Raw genomic sequence first — 18,054 nt, 5'->3', positions numbered from 1 at the left:
TGGATTAAAGACCTAAATGTAAGACCAGATACTATAAAACTCTTAGAGGAAAACATAAGCCGAACACTGTCTGAACATAAACCATAGCAATATCTTATCAGATCCACTTCCTAGAGTAGGGAAAATAAAAACAAAAATAAACAAATGGGACCTAATTAAACTTAAATGATTTTGCACAGCAAAGGAAATCATAAACAAAACAAAAAGACAACCCACAGAATGGGAGAAAATATTTGCAAATGAAGCAGGAGACAAGGAGTTAACCTCCAAAGTATACAAACTACTCCTGCAGATCATTAGCAAAGCAAACAAACAAATAAACAACCCAATCAAAAAACGGCCAGAAGACCTAAATCGACATTTCTCCGAAGACATACAGATGGCCAAAAAACACATGAAAAGATGGTCAACATTGATAATTACTAGAAAAATGCAAATCAAAACCACAGTGAGGTATCAACTCATACTAGTCGGAATGGCCATCATCAAAAAGCCTACAAACAATAAATGCTGGAGAGGGTGTGGAGATAAGGGAACCCCACCACCACCACCTACACCGTTGGTGGGAATGTAAATTGGTGCAACCACTATGGAAAACAATATGGAAGTTCCTCAGAAAACTAAAAATAGAATTATCATATGATCCAGCAATCCCACTCCTGGGCAATAGCTGGAGAAATCCCTAATTCGAAAAGATACATGGACCCCAATGTTCACTGCAATATTTACAATAGACAAGACATGGAAACAACCTTAATGTCCACTGACAGATGAATGGATTAAGAAGATGTGGTACATATGTACCATGGAGTAATATTCAGCCATAAAAAGTAATGAAATAATTCCATTTGCAACAACATGGATGGACCTAGAGATTATCATACTAAGTGAACAAAGTCAGACAGAGAAAGCAAACACCATGATATCACTTACATGCGGAATCTTAAAAAAAAAAAAAAAAGATTCAAATGAACTTATTTGCAGAACAGAAACGGACTCAGAGACTTTGTAAACAAACTATGGTTCCCGAAGAGGACAGGTGTCGAGAGAGATGGACTGGGGGTTTGGGACCGGCACACGCACACTGTGGTACATGGAATGGTTGTCCAACAGTGACTGCTGTACAGCACAGGGAACTCTGCTCAATATTCTGTGATAATCTATGTGGGAGAAGAATCTGAAAAAGAATGGATGTGTGTATATGTATAACTGAATCACTTTGTTGTACAGCGGAAATTACCACAACCTTGTAAATCAACTATACTTCAATGAAACTTTTTTAAAAAAGAATAAGTTGCTTTAAAGAAGTGAAAATTATATGGCAATTTTGTCACTCCAGTGCTTATTAAATCTTTTAAGGAGTTCAATTACAACTTAGTGGATTGTCACTCCTGTGGCTCTGGTTACAGCTGTAGCACAGGTTTGATCCCTGGCCTGGGAATTTCTGCATGCCATGGGCACAGCTAAAAAAATTTAAATAAATAAAACTTGTTAACTGGCTACAACTCCACATGTGGAAACTGTAAGTTAAAAGTTTCTGTTAACCATGAGTGAATTCAAACCCAAGCAACAAGGATATATTGCATAGCCCAGAAAAATATAGCCATTATTTTATAATGACTTTAAATGGACTACAATCTATAAAAATATTGAACCACTATGTCGTACACCTGCAACTAATATAATATTGTAAATCCACTATACTTCACTAAAAATCAATCAATAAAAATAAAATTCAGAAACAGTAGACTCAAAAAAAAAAATGAATCAAGACCACACAGATATGATTATCAACAGCAACGAGGAAATAAATTGTACATAAAAATAAATTTTCAATAAAAATATCAATAAATAAAACATCACTTGCTAGACTGTGGTATTTGACAATTGGCCCTATTAAACTCCAGTTTATTTCAGAATGCATGTGTGCGTATATCTTTTCCCCATATCAGGAACAAGATATTTATAAAAAGCCCTGGCTGACACAGATTAACTTTTAATGGTAACTCAAGGTTTAAGCACGAGGTCAATGCCAGAAGTACTTCCCAAATACTGAAAATAGTTCTTGGTACCCCCTAGGACCTAGTCTGCATGGGCTGTTCTATTCTGAAGCCCTTACTACCTGGTGATGGATGTGGTCTGGTGTAAGACCATTCCAGCCCTGGCTCCCTCTGCTCATGTAACTGATGGGAGGGCTGGGCTCCACCAGCCTTCTATTCAGTTTGGTAAACATGGGCTTGCCTGTCACCCTTCATTGTGCTTCGTCAAAGAAAGGTTGCCACCTTATCTGGTAACAGCTTTCTTTACGAGTGCTACTCAGGTGAAATAATCTTTCACCACGGAAGCCACTATTTCCTTAGCACAAGAAGAGACATTTATCTGGCCACTAATGGATAATTAATTTTAAAAATGTATATTATGACACAATTAGAAAAAAAGAAAAAAAGGCAAGCTGGACAATGGGACTAAATGTCCCTTCTTCAAATTGACTCCTATTTAGCTCTTCCAATGTCATCCCAAACACAGATAACTTTTCTTTCATGAATTGTTCTCCTGAATGATTTATATGTGTCGTGTTATCTGAGGCTCTCTCCGTCCCCCGGTGGAATTAGCCAGCCATCAGCTGCATAATTGTTAATTTTAACACTATAAAAGGTTCTGATGCAGAAGAGATAAGGTGTTGGGGGAAGAATTAATTGAAATGTATCTCCCAATCACACTAGTTTCCCACTACTGGTTTCCCACACACAAAAATTATACTTTAGATTTAAGGTTAAAATAAATTTCCATCTTTGCCACTCATAAAGCTTGGGGTCTAGTTGAAAATGGAAATGTTAATTGTTTCTAATACTCATGAAGGTTTTTCACCCTGAGAACAATTCCAGAGACTGTGCAGGCCACGGTTCAATGCACATTGTCATAGGTAGGGAAGCTTCTGCAGGCAAAAGCAGAGAAGAAATAGGATGAGAAGGGAGGTTATGGGAAAGGAAAAGAGGGAGAGAGCAGAAAGGGGGAGGCTGAGAAGAAAAACGATAAGATGGGTGATTTATGACTAAATCTGCAACCCTCCTTTTATACCCTCAATACTCATCCCGATTTTCCAGACTTTCTATGAAGCCAAGGAAAGCAAGATAAAGCTAATTATACAGGCAACATTTCAACCCTACACTTCCTTTCTAAGAGTGTAAGTGTACACATGAGGAATGATCTAAAAGACCACTGGGATAATTTTATTTAGATATTTGAAGTCACAGAAACGGCACGTTAAATATAAGTAATTGGTCACTTTTAGTTCCCGGTCTACCAATCTGAATGCTTCTCAATGCTCCTCTCAAGTCAATCAGGCAACAGATCTCTGAGTATTTGTCATGTGCTAGGCACAGTGAAAGCTGGGGTCCACGGAACTCACAGATGGGAGCGAAAGAATATTTCAAAAGAAGCTCATTGTATTCATTCATTATCTCATTTCACTCAACACACATTTCGTAAGCACCTACTAAGTGCCTGGCACCAAGCCAGCCACGATGACTGGGTTACTGAGAGAAACTGGGTTCTCGTCCTGAAAGAGCTTCTAAAATAAGCTCCAGGGCAGAGGGGCAATAAGGAAGCCATTACAGAGCCTGAGAGGCCCTGGCTGCTGTGGAAGCCCAGGGGAGGGACCCCAGGAACATTTTAAATTCTCTCATTTTCAAATGAAAATGACACTGGATTTAACAACTCGGGCCAATCTCCAGGCATATTTTCCTACATCCCCAAACTTTCACCAGTGCCCACTTCTGCCCAGCTGGCAGCTCTAAATTGGCATACCCGTTTCGGCAGACTATAGCCAGATCCCCAAAATTGTGAGGAAGCACTTTCAAAGCCCCCTTACCTTTGGCTGGATTTAACCTGTCCATCTCATCTATTTTTCTTAAACATGAAAGCCAGAAACTGCTACATGGGCAAGGGTATTATCACTTGAATGATATTTCATTGCTTGGTAAAATACGAAACATTTTGTTTTGCTTTCATATTGCATATTGAGTTTTCAGCAAACAAAAAGAGCATGCTCAATCCTTTTTTTTTTTTCTTTTTTTGGCCACACAGCAGATTCACGGATTATGTGCCTATAATTTTAGGACACAAAGGCTCAGCTTCTTAAAGCCCAAAGAAATGCCAACTGATCTGTGAACATACTTATATATTATGTATTGTATTAAGATATAAGAGCATCATCCAAGTTTTTCTATAATAAGGCTTGAAGATGGCCTATCTGGGGTCAGGAATGGGGAAACTTCACTCATTCCTGCTGCTAGAATATAATTCCTCCTTCATGGCAATCTGTGTCTTTAATTGCATTTTCTTTTTAAAGCTCGATGTAGGTAGGTAGATATATAGACAGAATTACAATACAGAAATTGAGAACCAATGATTTTCTAAGCCAGAGATATTGGGTATTTAATTTGGCTTTTAAAAATCCGTGCTATGGTGGGCTCTCATGAACACAATAGAGAAGGAGTTATGTCCTAATCAGTTTATAAGATAGTACGGAGAAAATGCATAATAAACCAACCAGATGTATAAATACAATAATACAAAGAGACCTAATCTACTGCAAAGCTATAATTTAATCCTTCCATAACACAAGGGTATTGAAAACTGGCTTATGAATAGCTCAAGAATGCATAAACTGAACTTCATAGCCTTGGCTAAGTTAAAAATGTTCAATTCTAACTAATAGTTTATACAAATTATTATTTAATTTTTACATAAAGAAAAAAATCACGGATTATCCCTAAAGAAGAGATGATTTATAAATAGTAACCTAGATACTTTAAAATAGTGCAGCGCCGAGTGTTAATGTCCGCAAGGGTGAAAATGATTTGCCGGGGCCTTAGGATCTGTGGGCACATGTACATTTGATGAAAAAGGGTAGAAAATAATGAAATTAATGTGAAACAGCAAAAAGTCACCTTTCCATGTTTAGCTTTATTTGATGCAAACAACAATGATAAAAGATAGCCTAGTTTGCAATTATAAAATAATACCTACAAAGGAAAATAACCTTGTAACCAACAAAAACACCATGTGACTTTTTTCTTAAAAAAAAAATAAAATGAAATGAATGAGCTAGCAAACACAATGGGATTTTAAAATAGGAGAATAAAATAAATGGAAGTCTGTTAAAGCCTCATCTTTTAATCAAACCCAGTGTTTGCCATTTATGTAAACTTTTGTTAGGAAGCTTTCGAGGTACTCTTTCTAAAATTCAGTTCTACACTAAGGGTACTTTATTTTCCCCATGTTCCTTGTCTCCACTGGTTTTTTCACTCTCAAGCATGATCTCTCTCGACTCTCCTCTTCTTTTTAGCCTTTCCTTATTCTTTCATCTTTTAACCCCCTTCCATCCCCTAACTGAATGAAGCTGTAGCAAACATCATCTCATTAGCCTTCACCTGCACTGCCCTTCCTGAGATACAGGTTAAACCTCTTTGTCCAAACATACAAGAAATATATAAAAAGCAGCCAAGAAGAAGAGTGCCAAAGAGAAGATGCTTCGGAATCGCCTCTCCTGGCTGTCCCATGATCTTTCTCAACTCTTATAAATAAGGAAGTTCAGATACGTTTTATATGTGTATGCCCAGTAGTATGTATATGTATATACACAGACACATTACAGTATATATACATTACAGTTGTTTGATCAATAATGATGGAATAGTGGAAGCCAATTGAGTGAAAGTAAAACATCCCATCTGTTGCGTTGGTTTCCTTACTTTCTTAGATAATATAATAGAAGGAAAATTCATGGTCTGAAAACTTCTCGATGGAATAAAACCATAAATGCTCACTACATCAGAAATACCTCCTGGCTATAAAAGTGGGGGTAAGAGTTCCCGCTGTGGTACAGTGGAAATGAATCTGACTAGGAACCATGAGATTCAGGGTTCAATCCCTGGCCTCGCTCAGTGGGTTAAGGATCCAGCATTACCGTGAGCTGTGGTGTAGGTCACAGATGTGGCTTGGATCCAGCGTTGCTGTGGGGTAGGCCGGCAGCTACAGCTCAGATTCAACCCCTAGCCTGAGAACTACCATTTGCCATGAGTGCGGCCCTAAAGAAAGCAAAAAAAGGGGGAGGGAGTAAACACATCCAGTACACATTGGAATAAAATGGAATAAAATTTTTGCTTTGCCGTACAGCAGAAATTGCCACAACACTGTAAACCAACTATACTTTAATTTTAAATACTATAGCAGTTGTTCGGGGGGTTAAAATATACATTCTTTTAACAATCTACTTAGAATAAATAGTTTACTACTTCATGTAAAAAAATGGTCACGTGTTTATGACAGCGGTGAGGGAGGCAATAGATAAGGGTTTTAGTCTTTGCAGATCATGGCCAAGTTCTGTGTTCAGTCCACAAGTGACTCCTGGTCATTTTTTAATCTCTCCATATCAAATCTAAATATACCATCAATTTAGCAGTAGTTCCATTTGATATCTTTGTATGTGTATGTATTTCAGAAACCATCTGCCTTGCATTCTTACATGCTTACAATATTTTTCTGTGCAATTTCAATGTCCTTAAATTGAGAAAAATGAACATTCTAAATGAAATACCAATGAAAATTGATATACCAAAATTATTTGGTGGAATTTGGATCAATAAAGGGTGGCATGGTTAAACTACATTATTTGTGTTTAAAAAAAAAGTCTGAATATCTACATGGAAATTGAAAACAAACGAGAGATATAAACTCAAGACATGGCAATGTACCCAATACTTTACCAAAACTCATCTGCAGAATGTAAAAAATACTTTTCAAGCAGCTGTAATTTGGTCTCGAAAATAATACAACAGTAATTATCACGCCACACCGTCAAAAAGTCTATAAATGATACATTCTGGAGAGGGCGTGGAGAAAGGGGACCCTCTTACACTATTGCTGGGAATGTAAATTGGTACAACCACTATGGAAAACAGTATGGAGTTTCCTTAAAAAAATAAATATAGAATTACCATATGATCCAGAAATCCCACTCCTGGGCATATATCTAGGGAAAACCATAACGTGAAAAGATACATGCACCCCAATGTTCACTGCAGCACTATTTACAATAGCCAAGACATGGAAGTAACCTAAATGTCCATCAACAGAGGAATGGATCAAGAAGATGTGGTACATATACACAATGGAATATTCCAGAGGCATAAAAAAGAATGAAATAATGTCATTTGCAGCAAAATGGATGGACCTAGAGATTATCTTACTGAGTGAAGCCAGACAAATATCATACAATATCACTTATATGTGGAATCTAACAAAAAATGATACGAAATAATTTATAAAACAGAAACAGGAGTTCCCGCTATGGCTTAGTGGTTAAGGAATCTGACTAGTATCTATGAGGACACAGGTTTGATCCCTGGCCTCGCTCAGTGGATTAAGGATCCCATGTTGCCGTGAGCTGTGGTGTAGGTCTCAGACGAGGCTCAGATCTGGTATTGCTGTGGCTGTGATATAGGCTGGCAGCTCCAGCTCCAATTCAACTCCTGGCCTAGTAACCTGCATACGCCACGGATGCGGCCCTAAAAAGACAACAACAACAACAACAACAAAAAACCCCACAGAAACAAACCCACACATTTCAAAACCAATCTTATGGTCACCATAAGTGAAACCATTGTGAGGAGGGAAGAATTGGGAGGGTGGGAATAACATATGCACACTACTGTATAAAATAGATGGTTAACGAGAACCTACTGCACAGCACAGGAAAATCTACTCAATAGTTTGTAATAACCTATATGGGAAAAAAGAATGGATATATTTATATGTATGACTGATTCACTATGCTGTTCACCTGAAAACTAATACAACATTTTAAGTCAACTGTACTGCAATAAAATTAAATTTTAAAAAATAATACAACAGTGTTAAGTGAAGTCTAATTAAAGTGGTCATATGAAGGCAAAGTGCATAATACTCAGGATGGGAAAAGACAAAATAATTTTATTTATCAGACATTTAAAGATATAGAATTTAAAATGGGGAAAGAACTCAGTTATTTTAGCAGATTGCTTGGCTCTCATCTCCAGTGTCACTTTCTCCAAACAAACCAAGAAATAAACAACATGAAAAAATAAATTAATTAATTAACAAGCAACATAAAAACAAGAAGAGGACTGTTTAGATTAAAAGACACTAAAGAAATAGCAATCGTGTAACATGTGGGCCTTGTGGGATTCTGATTGGAGTAAATCCAAATTTTTTTAAAAAATTTTTAAGAGAAAATGGATATAGGCTTGGAATTAGCTTACACTGAATAATTATTGCTAATTTTGTGAAATGTGCTAGATATTGTAGTTCTGCTCAGAAAAAAAAAAAAAAGTTTGTATCTTTTGGAGACACATCCTGAAGCATTATTACTAGTGAAATTACATGATTGCTTGGATTTGCTTTAAAATACTCTAGAAAAAATGATAGCAGAATGTTGATAATTATTGAAGCTGATGATAGGCTTACTGTACTATTTTTTTTTTTTTTGCCATTTTTTGGGCCGCTCCAGTGGCATATGGAGGTTCCCAGGCAAGGGGTCAAATCCGAGCTGTAACCACCGGCCTACGCCAGACCACAGCAACGTGGGATCCGAGCCGCGTCTGCGACCTACACCACAGCTCACGGCAACGCCAGATCGTTAACCCACTGAGCAAGGGCAGGGATCGAACCAGCAACCTCATGGTTCCTAGTCGGATTCATTAACCAATGAGCCACGATGGGAACTCCCTTACTGTACTATTTTCTCTGCTATTGTCCATGTTCGAAGATTTTCATAATAGAAGAATGAAAAATAATCAACAACCAAAACTCTTGACAATCTTCCAGGCCAGAAGCAGAATCCCGCGGTTCTGGCAGGAAAGGTGGGCCGAGTGGTTCTTTCCAGCTCCGTGGTTGGGGGACAGAAGCACAAGGTCTCCGGGGCTGCCCTTCCTCCGCCAACACTCAGCTTCTTCCTCTACCTGCACCAGCGCAGGGTACATTTCCAGCCTTCCGCCAGTCCCAGGACCATGCAACTTAGCTTCAGAGCACCCAAAGCCTTCCCCAGACAACTTGTTGGCAACAGAGTAAATGGTTTAATGAACAAGGAGAACACACATGAGCTGTGAGGTTTAAGGTGAACACCTTCACTGGGTGTTCACACCTGCAGCTCTCTTACACGCATGCGCGCACACCTAGGAACGCCTGAATCCTTGTGCATAGAATGTGTCATTAGTTTGTCCCGTGGCTACTTATCCTCTCTCCAGGCTTCCATACCCCTCCTTATCACAGTTTAACCTCTGAGCCCACGTGTGTGGGGGCTCTGTTTGCATAGGTACCTCCCCGTGTGGGCAGAGCCGTACTGGATGTGCACCGTTGTCTCTTCAGAGGTTAAAGGCCCGGTTCCGATCCCTCCAGGGTGGAAGCCGTGGGCTGTAGTGAAGAAAGCTGTGACGGTCCCTCACACGATGCTGAATACAGAGCCCCTACCTCCCCTCCCTGAGATGCAGCATGCACTCGCGTGGCTTTCTTATCTAAGGCCTGGATTCACTTTCCCTCAAACGCCTATGTACTGAGGAAGGAACATTTCCTCGGCCGTCTAGTTTGTGTCCTGAAAGTCTGCCTGTCTGGCCACGCCCTGGTCAATAGTTCTGCCAAAAGAGGCAGACAAAAATAAGGATCATAGGGCGTTATCTAATTATCAAGACCTTGGTAGATGGGCAATCCTAAAGCTAGCCTACGGAAACAGTATGAGCTGTGGTTTTCCTCCCACCTTCCAAAACTTTTTACCTAAACTCTCAGAGTCTAGGTCTCCTTATCTGTAAAATGCAAAAAAAAAAAAAACTTTTTAAAAAAAGAGTATGTCCTTCCTAGAGTAGTTATGAATAAGCTCTTTTGGGTACAACTTTCAGCACAGATTTCAACACACAGTTCTCAGTAACAGAGAAAAAGGAGGCAGGGAGTGATACATGCCCTAAAATAAGTAGGAATAAATTATAATATCTGACTGACCATTAATAAGTGAGATTATACTCTTCCTGAAAAAAAAAAAAATAAAACCACAGAAACGAAAACTCATTAACTGAGTTGAAATAGCAGGACTGGTACCATGAGAAAAGTTCTTAAGAATCACAAAAATCTGGAGTTCCCGTCGTGGCGCAGTGGCTAACGAATCCGACTAGGAACCATGAGGTTGCGGGTTCGGTCCCTACCCTTGCTCAGTGGGTTAACGATCCGGTGTTGCCGTGAGCTGTGGTGTAGGTTGCAGATGCGGCTCGGATCCCACGTTGCTGTGGCTCTGGCGTAGGCCGGTGGCTACAGCTCCGATTCAACCCCTAGCCTGGGAACCTCCATATGCCACAGGAGCGGCCCAAGAAATAGCAACAACAACAACAAAAGACAAAAAAAAGAATCACAAAAATCTGTAGATAATCCATTGCCAGAAATCAGACAGGGGGACTATCATAAGAAGTTACTTGGGGGAACCAAATTTTAGGAAACCTATCAGAGAATTTTTTTTTTTTTTTTTGCTTTTTATGGCCACACCTGCGGCAAATGGAGGTTCCCAGGTTAAGGGTCTAATTGGAGCTACAGCTGCCAGCCTACGACACAGCCACAGCAACGCCAGATCCGAGCCACATCTGTGACCTATACCACAACTCACAGCAACGCCGGATCCTTAACCCACTGAGCAAGGCCAGGAGGATATGAGTTTGATCCCTGGCCTTGCTCAGTGGACTAAGGATCCGGCGTTGCTGCAAGCTCGGTGTGGGTAGCAGATGTGACTCTGATCTGGCCTTAGCTGTGGCTGTGGCATAGTTTGGGAGCTGCAGTTCCAATTCAACCCCTAGCCTGGGAACTTCCATGTGCTGTAGGTTCAGCCCTAAAAAGAAAAAAAACATGTATATAATCGGTGCTTGTACAGGTTTCAGCCCAGGGCCCAAGACTCAGTTATGGCCACATAGTAAATGGTCAGTGTCCTAGCCTCCTATTTCTGCTCTAACACATGACCACAAATTTTGACCGAACACAACAGGGATCTGAACTGAGTCTTATGGGGCTTGGGCTTGATCAAGGTGTCAGCAGGGCTGCCTTCCTTCTGTAGGCTCCAGGAAAGTGTTTCCTTGCTTCTTCCAGTTTCTAGAAAGTGGAAAGAAGCTTCCACTTTCTAGAAACTGGGAACTTCCTAGAGGCCAAAACATAGTCTCTAGAAGGCTAGAGGAGCCAAAAGCTTTCCAGCCATTCTCACAGGGACCACCTGTGCTCCTGGATTCTTGCCCCTGCATCCCTCCAACCTCTGTGTCTATGGCCACACCTCCTTCTCTGATGCTGGCTCTCCTGCTTCTGTCCTAAAAGAACTGTCGTGATTACAATGGACTCACCCAGATCCTCCAGAATAATCTCTGTGTTGCAAAGACCTTAATTTAATCACACCCACAAAGCCCCTTGTGCCAGGTAAGGTGACCCAGGCACGGGTTCCAGGGAATAAATTTTGGCTGTCATTGAGGATGTCCACTAGTATGGCCACCACAGAATTATGCTGTGTCCATCGTCAGCTGCTCCGCTCTATTACAGAGGTAACAACGTTGTTTTAATTTTTTTGCTCTGGAGAGAATGCAAACATCGAACCTCACCTCCTGGGAGATTTGTCTTCAAGGAAAGATCTAGTCTTTCACTTGTTGATGATTCCGGTTCTGGTTCTGATGGACAACAATATTTTTAGTGGATGATCACAAGGAAGGACAGAGTGGGAGCAGGATGTGACAGACTTTGCAAAGCTGGTGGCAGAAAGGAGTCACCTGAGGTCGGGGGAGAGGCTGAGCTGCAGGAAGGGGAGGGACATATGGGTCCTGGAGCAGCAGGATTGCCGGAAACATGGTCCCCTGCTAAGCCTGTTATCTACCTAATGATCTCAGCTCGAAACCACCTTTGTATATTTCCCTACCACGCAGGAATTGAGATTCTGCAAATTTCCTGTCCCAGACTCTTCTGTCATCTGCCATCCTTGCTGAATCTGCCAGAGGAGGCTCTAGGGGCAGATTGAAAGATCGAAGGGAGCGGGGGGAATCTCTCTCCCACTTTTTTTGGTCTTGTCACCATGACCCCAGCAACAGCAATCCGCAAGCCTCATTATTTAGAGGTACTAGCAGCAGACACGTGTACTTCCTACTCAGAAGTCCAAGAACAGACCCTGCTGGACCCTCTCCCAGGCTCCTAGGTCCTTTTCCTTCCATTCTTCTAGTGCTAGAGGTAGTAGTGGCTTCCTGTAATTAGCATCTCTGGTTACTCAGTGGTTCTTGTTTGACCTTTCAGTTTTTCTTCACCTGTAAAACAAATTCCATATCGAGCCCCTTCTATTTGAACAGCCTTGTGCAGTTTCTGTTTTCCTGATGAGACCTGACTGATAGCCAAGTCCCATACTTGACTCAGACTCCTGAGTCCCAAATACAGCCTGGACGTCACAGAGGGATCTGAAGGCTTGAATGGCACTGCATCCAACCCAAGAATTGGAAGAGACCCGCAGAACAACTGATTTCACGTTCTGCCATCTTGGCTGTCCTCAAAGCCTAGATCAAATTCATTCACAGAAAATAAAGAGATGCTGGAGTTCCTGTTGTGGCTCAGCAGGTTAAGAACCCGAATAGTACCCATGAGGAATCGGGTTTGATCCCTGGCCTTGATCAGTGGGTAAAGGATCCAGCGTTGCCCCAAGCTGCAGTGTAGGTCCCAGATTTGGCTTGCATCTGGCGTTGCTGTGGCTGTGGTGTAGGCTGGCAGCTGTAGCTCTGATTCCACCCCTAGCCTGGGAACTTCCATATGTCACAGGTGCAACACTAAAAAGAAAAGAAAGAGAAGCAGCAATTCCTTCACACCTGAGCGTACACATTGAGATAAAAATCATTTATAATGCTATTAAAAAACCATCTCTTCAGGCAAATACATTTTCTTGCTTCTCAGTGCTTGAGATAACCATAAATATGCCCAAGTCTCCCACATTTGGTATTCATTTCTTTTTTAAAAAATTAGAAGTTTAGGGCTTTTATTTCAAGAACTCATCTTCCTGTGGGTTTTTTTTTTTTTAATCTTATGTTCTGGCTAAGTTGTAAGCGTCTTTATAAATTTTATTAAATTGCTTTAGGCATGAAGTAAAGTTTTATTAGTTATTTAACTAGCTTTCCCATTCAATCTATTAGCAAATGTTATCCACTTAATTTTCTACCAAAATGGATTAAAGACCTAGATATAAGACCAGACACTATAAAACTCGTAGAGGAAAACAGGCCAAACACTCTCCGACATAAACCACAACAACATCTCAGATCCACCTCTTAGAGTAATGACAGTAAAAACAAAAATAAACAAATGGGACCTAATTAAACTTAAAAGTCTCTGCACAGCAAAGGAAACGCTAAACAAAATGAAAAGACAACCCACAGAATAGGAGAAAATCTTTGCAAATGAATCAACGGACAAGGGATTAATCTCCAAGATTTATAAACACCTTCTGCAGCTCCATACCAAAAAAACAAACAACCCCATCAAAAAATGGACAGAAGGTCTAAACAGACAATTCTCCAAAGAAGACATATGGATGGCCGAGAAACACATGAAAAGATGTTCAACATAACTCATTCTTAGAGAAATGCAAATCAAAACCACGATGAGGTACCACCTTACACCAGCCAGAATGGCCATCATCCAAAAGTCTACAAACAATAAGTATTGGAGAGGGTGTGGAGAAAAAGGGAACCCTATGACACTGTTGGTGGGATTGCAAATTGGTGCAACCACTGTGGAAAACAGTATGGAGATTCCTCAGAAAACTAAAAATAGAACTCCCATTTGATCCAGCAATCCCACTCCTGGGCATCTATCCAGAGAAAACCACGACTCGCATAGACACATGTACTCCGATGTTCATTGCAGCATTATATGCAATAGCCAAGACATGGAAACAACCTAAATGTCCATCGACAGAGGAGTGGATCAAGAAGATTTGGTACATATACACAATGGAATATTACTCAGCCATTAAAAGGAACAAAATACTGGCGTTTTTAGCAACATGGATGGACCTAGAATTTATCATGCTAAGTGAAGTCAGTCATACAATGAGACACCAACATCAAATGCTTTCACTGACATGTGAAATCTGAAAAAAGGACAGAATGAACTTCTTTGCAGAACAGATACTGACTCACAGACTTTGAAAAACTTATGGTTTCCAAAAGAGACAGTTCAGGGGGTGGGAGGATGTGCTGGGGTTGTGGGATGGAAATCCTATAAAATTGGATTGTGAGGATCATTGTACAACTATAAATGTAACAAATTCATTGAGCAATAAAAAATTTAAAAAAAGAAGATAGGAGTTCCCATTGTGGCGCAGTGGTTAACGAATCCGACTAGGAACCATGAGGTTGCGGGTTCAGTCCCTGCCCTTGCTCAGTGGGTTAACGATCCGGCGTTGCCGTGAGCTGTGGTGTAGGTTGCAGACGCGGCTCGGATCCCGAATTGCTGTGGCTCTGGCGTAGGCCGGTGGCTACAGCTCCGATTCGACCCCTAGCCTGGGAACCTCCATATGCCGCGGGGGCGGCCCAAGAAATAGCAACAACAACAACAACAAAAAAGACAAAAGACAAAAAAAAAAGATAACAGGAAAAAAAATTTTTTTTCTACAGATCTTTCAAACCATTCACTTCATTCCCTTCTCGTTCTTACACACACCCTAGTGCAGACCATCTGGTTACTTCATAAACCTCCAATTTCCCCTCTGCTCCACAGCCAGCATCATCTTTTTCAAGACAAATCAGTTCAGCTGAGATAACCTGCTATTGTCCATAGATTAAGCACCCCCCTCTTTAAGTGGCTGACATAAGGCTCTCTGTGATCCCCTTTCTCCCCTCCAACCTCATTTCTATCTACCTTTGGCCTTGAATTCTGGCCACGATGGACTTCGTTCTAAAAAGCACGCAGAAATTCCCGGGCCTGGGATCACACCAGTACCACAGCAGTGGCAATGCCAGATCCTTAACCCACTGAGCTACCAGGGAACTCTCGTGTTGAACTTTTATAAGTTCCTCGAACCCTTTGGGTTACCTCTTGTCCCTGGGCTTGGAACATATTTTCAGAACTTTCTTCCCACACCATCTGCTTTTCAACTGTCTCTTTTCAGTTAACTTTTACTCATCCTTCAAGGTGCAGCATCAAGTTCACGTCCTCAGGAAAATCTTTGTAAGATCCCTTATCCTACCAGGGTTGACTAGAAAATTCTGACTTATATCCCTACAGGACTCTATGCTTTCTCTTTCTTGAAAGCCATCATGCATGCTATTTTTTATTTAAATGTTGGTACTTTCATGAAGGGAGGAATTATGTCTACCAGGTTCAGTGTCCTAAAACAATGCTTCACACTTAGTACATAATCAAGAAATATTTGCTGTGGGAGTTCCTGTTGTGGCTCAGTGGTAATGAATCCAAATAGTATCTATGAGGATGCAGGTTTGACCCCTGGACTTGCTTAGTGGGTTAGGGATCCAGATTTGCAGACGTGGCTCAGATCCTACATTGTTGTGGCTGTGGTGTAGGCTGGCAGCTACAGCTCTGATTTGACTCCTAGCCTGGGAACTTCCATATGTCAGGGGTGTGGCCCTAAAAAGACCAAAAAAAAAAAAAAGAAAAGGAAAGAAAAATTTGCTGGATTAATAAAGGAATGATTACTTCAACTATGCCATTTAGAATCTTGGAATTTCACAGCAGGAGGAATACCCTTAAAGATGACCAAATCCAATCCTTTTATTTTATGAATAAGAAGTTTAATAGTTTATCTTAGAAAAGTCATATAGTATGAATAAATAAATGAGTGAAGAAATAATGGCAGAGGCAGATCTAGAACTTACCTCTAATTTTGAAATATTATCCTAGGAGATTCTGTGTAATTCCGTGGACATTGATAAATTACACTGGCACTAAAGACATAATTGCATCTACTAATAATTTGAGTTTGTGTAGTTTTTATAAATTATATGTCAGCTTTTCACAGATAAACATTCCTTCTTAAGTTAATTCTCAATGTATTCACTCATAATATTTTTAACTTTGAAGCAGAATTTTTTGTCTCATATGATAAGGTCTGTATTTGCTCTCTGCATTTTCTATGTCAAGAGAATAGTGCTCTCTCTTACTATTTATTTATTTATTTTATTTTATTTTATTTTGTCTTTTTAGGGCCACCTCCATGGTATATGGAGGTTCCCAAGCTAGAGGTTGAATGGGAACTACAGCTGAAAGCCTACTCCACACTCAGAGCAACTTGGGACGAGCCGCGTCTGTGACATACACCACAGCTCACAGCAACACGAGATCCTTAACCTACTGAGCAAGGCCAGGGGTCAAACCTTTGTCCTCAGGGATGCTAGTCAGATGTGTTTCCACCGAGCCACGATAGGAACTCCTCTCTTACTTGTTATTTGTCTGATAACATCTCCCTCCATGTTAATAAAAAATTCCTGAATAATCCACACAATAGTGGTGATAGATTTATACACATATAACACCCTCTCTTAACCCCAAATGGCAATTAATTTAATTTAAGGAATTAAAATGCTAAACTAAAAAATAGTCACATAGTGCAGATGAAGGTAGTTAAGGAATAGGGAAACAAAAAGACATAAGACATATAGAAAATAAAAGTAAATTGGCAGGCATAAATTCAAGTACATCAATAACAGCATTAAATTCTAATTGGTTAAATGACCTAAACAAATGGCAGAGATTGGAGTTCTCTCATGGCACAGTGACTTAAGGATCTGGCATTGTCACTGCAGTGGCTCTGTACACTGCTGTGGTGTGGGTTTAATCCCTGGCCTGGAAACTTCCCCATGCCACAGGTGCGGCCAAAAAACAAAACAAAACAAAATGGCAGTGATTGTTAGACTGGGTTTTTTTTGTTTTTTTTTTTTTAAAAAAAAAAACAGAAACAAAAAACAAAAACAAAAAAACAAGTATGTGCTGTATTTAGGAGATACACTTTAGATCCAAAGATTCAAATAGGAAAAAAGTTAAAAGGATTGAAACATATATTCTGCAAACAGCAACCATAAGAAAACTGGAGTGGCTAAATTAATACAGACAAAATATACTTTAAAAATGTCAAGAGAAATATAAATAGATATATAATGATAAGAGTTAATAAATCAGGAAGATAGAATAATTATAAATATGTATGTACCTAACAAGCCCAAAATACATAAAGCAAAAACTCACGAAATTGAAGGAAGAGATAAACAACTCAACAATAATATCTGGAAATTTCAATACCCCACTTTCAGTAATGGATAGAACAACTAAAAGATCAGGAAATATAAAATTTGAACAACACTATAAACTAATTAGACCAAATAGGCATCTATAAAACACTTCACTCAGAAATAGCAGAGTATACATTGTTTTCCAGTGCAAATGGAATATTCTCTAAGATACCATATGTTAGATCATGAAACAATCAAAAATAAATTTTAAAGGATTGAGACTATGCAAAGAAGTATTCAAATCATATCAAATCTATAATGGTAAACCATTTCATATCAACTAGGGTGACTACAATTAAAACGACAGATAATAATAATATTGACCAGAATGTGGAAAAATTGGAACTCTCATATTCTACAAATAGGAATGTACAATGATACAATTACTTTGGAAAATAGCTAGACAGTTATTATTATTATCATTCTGCAGAGGCATTCATCAAAAGGTTAAACACAGAGCTACCATACGACCAGCAGGTCCAACTGACTAACAGATAAATAAAATATGGTGCATTTATACAACGGAATTTTTCAACAATAAAACTGAATAAGCCATTGCTACATGCTACAACACAGATAAACCTTGAAAACATTGTGCTAAGTGAAAGAAGCCTCTCATATTAAATTATTATATTTATATGAAGTGTCCAGAATAGTCAAATCTATAGAGAAAGAAAGGAGATAAGTTGTTGCCTAGAGCTGAGTGGAGCTGAAGCAGCTAGGGAAT

This window comes from Phacochoerus africanus, chromosome 13 (assembly GCF_016906955.1).
Source record: "Phacochoerus africanus isolate WHEZ1 chromosome 13, ROS_Pafr_v1, whole genome shotgun sequence".
Lineage (NCBI taxonomy): Eukaryota > Metazoa > Chordata > Mammalia > Artiodactyla > Suidae > Phacochoerus > Phacochoerus africanus.
Note: the sequence above shows the minus strand (reverse complement) of the source record.